Here is a 7500-nt window from a genome sequence, read left to right as displayed (position 1 = left end):
ACGAGGATGGGAGGACAAGAGGACAAGAGGATGGGAGGACAAAGGACACGAGGACAAGAGGATGGGAGGCAAGAGGACAACAGGATGACTAACAGCAGCTGTTTGCTGGTCTACTGTGGTACAAAACTAGATACACCAAAGACACAGTGGCAGCAGGTCAGCAGGTCCGGTTATTATCTCTGTCCGTGTCCCAGATCAGAACAGTTTGCACTTTAGGAGCAATGGTGTTGTCTAAAATGAGCACTCTCTAAAACAAATGAGCGCTCTCTAAAACAAATGAGCGCTCTCTAAAACAAATGAGCGCTCTCTAAAACAAATGAGCGCTCTCTAAAACAAATGAGCACGTCTAGCACCTGACTCGCCGTCCAGCACCTGACTCGCCGTCCAGCACCTGACGCGCCGTCCAGCACCTGACTCGCCGTCCAGCACCTGACTCGCCGTCCAGCACCTGACTCGCCGTCCAGCACCTGACTCGCCGTCTAGCACCTGACTCGCCGTCTAGCACCTGACTCGCCGTCTAGCACCTGACTCGCCGACTAGCACCTGACTCGCCGACTAGCACCTGACTCGCCGACTAGCACCTGACTCGCATCTGACTCGCCGACTAGCACCTGACTCGCACCTGACTCGCCGTCTAGCACCTGACTCGCCGTCTTGCACCTGACTCGCCGTCTAGCACCTGACTCGCCGTCTAGCACCTGACTCGCCGACTAGCACCCGACTCGCCGTCTAGCACCCGACTCGCCGTCTAGCACCCGACTCGCCGTCTAGCACCCGACTCGCCGTCTAGCACCCGACTCACTTCATGACCTCTATGTAGCCCTTGGCCGCGGCCACGTGCAGCGCTGTGGCCTTGGTGTTGGGGTGAGGTGTCAGCACGCCACTTCCTGCCAGCACCGCGTTGGCGTCCGCCAGCATCACCCGCTCCTCTTCCCTCTCGCCAGATCTACATCCACCCCTGGGGACAGAGAGGGACGTAGTTAGAGGAGATTAAATAAAGGCTACATTAAGAGAGGGAAGTAATAATCTGTGTATTCTCTGTTGGTGAGTCGGTCTAAAATTTTTATTTAACAGAAACCAATACCTTTTAAAGATTATTCGATGATGGTTAATCAGAACGTGTCACCTTGTAAAAAACAGTAGTAATCCCCCAGTTTTTGCCTTTGATTATCAACACTGACAATTTGTCAACATAATACATCTAAAAGACTAATATTACATTTTTTTTATACATATTTTCCTGTCATATATTATCATTCCTATTATGCCCGTCTCTGATTTTGTTTCAGAATCTTAAAAAGGGTGTAGTCAATTCTAACCATGACTTAAAATACAGCAATTGCAGTAGGAGCAGCACTAATGAGATTTTGTTACGTCACAATAGCACAAGGACGTGGAATTCAATAGCAGGTGTTATGGTGTTTTGAGGAAGAGAGAACGCGTGTGCTGTGCTTCTCCGAGGACTGTTGACATGGCTACATAACAATTCACTGATAACCTAAAAAAAACAGATGGCCAACCTCATTTACCACACGTTTTACTCAGTCCAGCAGCCACGTTATGTAACACGCAGACTACATAACAATTCATAGTTACCCTGCTTCTAGATGTAGCCTACATAGACACTACATAACAATTCATAGTTACCCTGCTTCTAGATGTAGCCTACATAGACACTACATAACAATTCATAGTTACCCTGCTTCTAGATGTAGCCTACATAGACACTACATAAACATTCATAGTTACCCTGCTTCTAGATGTAGCCTACATAGACACTACATAAACATTCATAGTTACCCTGCTTCTAGATGTAGCCTACATAGACACTACATAAACATTCATAGTTACCCTGCTTCTAGATGTAGCCTACATAGACACTACATAAACATTCATAGTTACCCTGCTTCTAGATGTAGCCTACATAGACACTACATAAACATTCATAGTTACCCTGCTTCTAGATGTAGCCTACATAGACACTACATAAACATTCATAGTTACCCTGCTTCTAGATGTAGCCTACATAGACACTACATAAACATTCATAGTTACCCTGCTTCTAGATGTAGCCTACATAGACACTACATAAACATTCATAGTTACCCTGCTTCTAGATGTAGCCTACATAGACACTACATAAACATTCATAGTTACCCTGCTTCTAGATGTAGCCTACATAGACACTACATAAACATTCATAGTTACCCTGCTTCTAGATGTAGCCTACATAGACACTACATAAACATTCATAGTTACCCTGCTTCTAGATGTAGCCTACATAGACACTACATAAACATTCATAGTTACCCTGCTTCTAGATGTAGCCTACATAGACACTACATAAACATTCATAGTTACCCTGCTTCTAGATGTAGCCTACATAGACACTACATAAACATTCATAGTTACCCTGCTTGTAGATCGCTCCCTTCAAATGTAGCCTACATAGACACGACATAAGTTCATATGTTTCTAGATCTCTTCAAATGTAGCCTGCATAGACACTAGATAACAGTTCATATCATGTTTCTAGATGTCTCCCTTCAAATGTAGCCTACATAGACACGACATAAGTTCATATGTTTCTAGATCTCTTCAAATGTAGCCTGCATAGACACTATATAACAGTTCATACCTTGTTTCTTGATCTCTCCCTTCAGCAGTCTCTCCATAGCATCCTCAGTGGCAACATCCAGAGGAAGCTCTCCTTCACTGTTCACCGCCCCACACGTGCACCGTGCTCTATCAGGTACCTGCAACATACACACATATTATAAAGGTTCCTACACTCAGAATGGTTCCTACACCAAGCAGAGAAAGGTTCCTAGTCCACGCAGAAAGGTTCCTAGTCCACGCAGAGAAAGGTTCCTAGTCCACACAGAAAGGTTCCTAGTCCACACAGAAAGGTTCCTAGTCCACACAGAAAGGTTCCTAGTCCACGCAGAAAGGTTCCTAGTCCACGCAGAAAGGTTCCTAGTCCACGCAGAGAAAGGTTCCTAGTCCACACAGAAAGGTTCCTAGTCCACGCAGAAAGGTTCCTAGTCCACGCAGAAAGGTTCCTAGTCTACACAGCTATACTTGTACACGGAGAGAACGAGCTGGGGAAATTGAAGTTCATCAGATATGATCATCAGCGGTGTAGATGTGTTAGTGCTGACGTTACCTCTCATGGTCATGCTATTTACTGCCAAACGGTGTGAGACCATTGGAGTTGGCTATTCAGAACAAACACATGCCCATCAGCTATCAGGTTACAGTACACACTCAAAGGGACACTTTTCGGTGTACTATTGTAGAGTGACATTACACAGCATCACATCTATGTCAATGTATTGTACAGTTCAGTAGTGTTTCTTATCCTGTTGCTCGGGACACAAATGGGTGTACATTGTTTAGTTGTTTTTTTGCCCTAATACGAACACATCTGATTTCACTAATCAAAGACATTGATGATGAGTTGATTAGTGGAATCGTCTGTGCAGTGCTAGGGTGGGGTGGGGGGGGATCTACAATGTGCATCTATTTGGGACGAAGAAACACAGGTATGATGTTCGTCTGTGTAACGTCCCCAGGACGAAGAAGGTATGACGTGACATTAGAGAAGAGAGAGGACCCACTTGGTGATCTGTATGAACCCACAGGAGGCAGCAGCGTGGAGGGGAGTCCACCCCTCGTTGTCCCCCGGTTCACATCACTCCCACTCTCCACCAGGAACTGGACCATCTCTGCATTCTCATCTATACACGCCTGGAGAAGACAAGAGACATGATCAAACTCTGAATCAGACAGGACAGGACACATGATCAAACTCTGAATCAGACAGGACAAGAGACATGATCAAACAGGACAGGACACATGATCAAACTCTGAATCAGACAGGACAAGAGACATGATCAAACAGGACAGGACACATGATCAAACTCTGAATCAGACAGGACAAGAGACATGATCAAACAGGACAGGACACATGATCAAACTCTGAATCAGACAGGACAAGAGACATGATCAAACAGGACAGGAGATATGATCAAACTGAATCAGACAGGACAGGACACACATGATCAAAAGCTGAATCTTGACATATTGATTAAAACACTTTTTCTCATCCTAGAGATTGGCCATAGATATGAGGTTCCAATGTGTAAGTGGGTTGAAGCAGGGTGCTAGAAACACCAGGGTTGTTGGTTCAACTCCAAGATCAATAAATACAGTCACTATCAATGTTTACATTTGTGTCTCTTTGGATTCAAATAATCAGCTAAATTAGCATATTTCTTCTTCTGGACTAATATGGACTATATAGGGCAGTAGTCTGCCTACTGTGGACTATGTAGGGCATGGTCTGACTATGTAGCGCAGTGGTCTGACTATGTAGGGCAGTGGTCTGACTGTGTAGGGCAGTGGTCTGACAATGTAGGGCAGTGGTCTGACTACTGTGGACTATGTAGGGCAGTGGTCTGACTGTGTAGGGCAGTAGTCTGACTGTGTAGGGCAGTGGTCTGACAATGTAGGGCAGTGGCCTGACAATGTAGGGCAGTGGCCTGACTATGAAGGGAAGTAGTCTGACTGTGTAGGGCAGTAGTCTGGCTGTGTAGGGCAGTAGTCTGGCTGTGTAGGGCAGTAGTCTGACTGTGTAGGGCAGTAGTCTGACTGTGTAGGGCAGTAGTCTGACTGTGTAGGGCAGTAGTCTGACTGTGTAGGGCAGTAGTCTGACTATATAGGGCAGTAGTCTGCCTACTGTGGAGTATGTAGGGCTGGAGTCAGAATATGTAGGGCTGCTCTGACTACTATGGACAATGTAGGGCAGAAGTCTGACTATGTAAGGTAGTAGTGTGCCTACTGTGGACTACATGGGGCAGTGGTCTGACTATGTAGGGCAGTAGTCTGACTATATAGGGCAGTATTCTGACTATATAAGGCAGTAGTCTGACTATATAGGGCAGTAGTCTGACTACTGTGGACTATATAGGGCAGTAGTCTGACTACTGTGGACTATGTAGGGCAGTAGTCTGACTACTGTGGACTATGTAGGGCAGTAGTCTGACTACTGTGGACTATATAGAGCAGTAGTCTGACTACTGTGGACTATATAGGGCAGTAGTCTGACTACTGTGGACTATGTAGGGCAGTGGTCTGACTAATGTGGACTACATAGGGCAGTGGTCTTACTATGTAGGGCAGTAGTCTGCCTACGGTGGACTATGTAGGGCAGTAGTCTGACTACTGTGGACTACATAGGGCAGTGGTCTGACTATGTAGGGCAGTAGTCTGACTATGTAGGGCAGTAGTCTGACTATGTAGGGCAGTAGTCTGAATACTGTGGACTATATAGGGCAGTACTGTGACTATATAGGGCAGTGGTCTGACTATATAGGGCAGTGGTCTGCGTACTGTGGACTACATAGGGCAGTGGTCTGACTATGTAGGGCAGTAGTCTTGACTATGTAGTGGAGTATTCTGACTATATAGGGCAGTAGTCTGACTACTGTGGACTATATAGGGCAGTAGTCTGCCTACTGTGGACTATGTTGGGCAGTAGTCTGACTATGTAGGGCAGTAGTCTGACTATGTAGGGCAGTAGTCTGACTATGTAGGGCAGTAGTCTGCCGACTGTGGACTATGTAGCGCAGTAGTCTGACTACTGTGGACTACATGGGGCAGTGGCCTGACTATGTAGGGCAGTAGTCTGATTATATAGGGCAGTAGTCTGCCTACTGTGGATTATGTAGGGCAGAAGTCTGACTATGTAGTGGAGTATTCTGACTATATAGGGGCAGAAGTCAGCCTACCGTGGACTATATAGGGCAGTAGTCTGCCTACTGTGGAGTATGTAGGGCAGTAGTCTGCCTACTGTGGACTATAGAGGGCAGTAGTCTGACTATGTAGGGAAGTAGTCTGACTATGTAGGGCAGTAGTCTGACTATGTAAGGGAGTAGTGTGCCTACTGTGGAGTATGTAGGGCAGTAGTCTGACTATGTAGGGCAGTAGTCTGACTATGTAGGGCAGTAGTCTGACTATGTAGGGAAGTAGTCTGACTATGTAGGGCAGTAGTCTGACTATGTAAGGGAGTAGTGTGCCTACTGTGGAGTATGTAGGGCAGTAGTCTGACTATGTTGGGCAGTAGTCTGACTATGTAGGGCAGTAGTCTGACTATGTAGGGCAGTAGTCTGACTATGTAGGGCAGTAGTCTGACTATGTAGGGCAGTAGTCTGAATACTGTGGACTATATAGGGCAGTAGTCTGACTATGTAGGGCAGTAGTCTGACTACGTAAGGCAGTAGTCTGCCTCTATAGGACAGTAATCTGACTACTTGGCAGACATGAGTAAGTGTTTCTGTTTTATTTCCAGCTATCCAGGAGTGTGTCCACTTGATTAGCGGCACCCTGGATAGCTGACTTTAGGTAGGTAGCTCATAAAAACACAGACAGCTAATAAAACGGTTTGTCTGTGAGTAGAAGGCACTGGGTAGACAGAGCTATTCTATTTGTCTGTGGGTAGAAGGCACTGGGTAGACAGAGCTATTCTATTTGTCTGTGGGTAGAAGGCACTGGCTAGACAGAGCTATTCTATTTGTCTGTGGGTAGAAGGCACTGGGTAGACAGAGCTATTCTATTTGTCTGTGGGTAGAAGGCACTGGGTAGACAGAGCTATTCTGTTTGTGTGTAGAAGGTACTATGTAGACAGAGCTATTCTGTTTGTGTGTAGAAGGCACTGGGTAGACAGAGCTAATCTGTTTGTGTGTAGAAGGCACTGGGTAGACAGAGCTATTCTGTTTGTGTGTAGAAGGTACTATGTAGACAGAGCTATTCTGTCTGTGTGTAGAAGGCACTAGGTAGACAGAGCTAATCTGTTTGTCTGTGTGTAGAAGGCACTGGGTAGACAGAGCTAATCTGTTTGTCTGTGTGTAGAAGGCACTAGGTAGACAGAGCTATTCTGTTTGTCTGTGTGTAGAAGGCACTGGGTAGACAGAGCTAATCTGTTTGTCTGTGTGTAGAAGGCACTGGGTAGACAGAGCTATTCTGTTTGTGTGTGTGTAGAAGGCACTGGGTAGACAGAGCTATTCTGTTTGTGTGTAGAAGGCACTGGGTAGACAGAGAGCTATTCTGTTTGTGTGTAGAAGGTACTATGTAGACAGAGCTATTCTGTTTGTGTGTAGAAGGCACTCGGTAGACAGAGCTATTCTATTTGTCTGTGGGTAGAAGGCACTGGGTAGACAGAGCTATTCTGTTTGTGTGTAGAAGGCACTGGGTAGACAGAGCTATTCTGTTTGTGTGTAGAAGGCACTGGGTAGACAGAGCTATTCTGTTTGTGTGTAGAAGGTACTATGTAGACAGAGCTATTCTGTTTGTGTGTAGAAGGCACTGGGTAGACAGAGCTAATCTGTTTGTGTGTAGAAGGCACTGGGTAGACAGAGCTATTCTGTTTGTGTGTAGAAGGTACTATGTAGACAGAGCTATTCTGTTTGTGTGTAGAAGGCACTGGGTAGACAGAGCTAA

General features: G+C 45.8%; 1 pseudogene; it reads right to left on the bottom strand.

Moving 5' to 3' along the window:
• Nucleotides 1-7500, bottom strand: part of LOC135532175 (protein phosphatase 1 regulatory subunit 12A-like) — a 57723-nt pseudogene that overhangs the window by 42091 nt on the left and 8132 nt on the right.

This window comes from Oncorhynchus masou, unplaced genomic scaffold (assembly GCF_036934945.1).
Source record: "Oncorhynchus masou masou isolate Uvic2021 unplaced genomic scaffold, UVic_Omas_1.1 unplaced_scaffold_1755, whole genome shotgun sequence".
Taxonomy (NCBI): Eukaryota; Metazoa; Chordata; class Actinopteri; order Salmoniformes; family Salmonidae; genus Oncorhynchus; species Oncorhynchus masou.
Note: the sequence above shows the minus strand (reverse complement) of the source record. Positions and strands in the feature narration are given on the sequence as shown.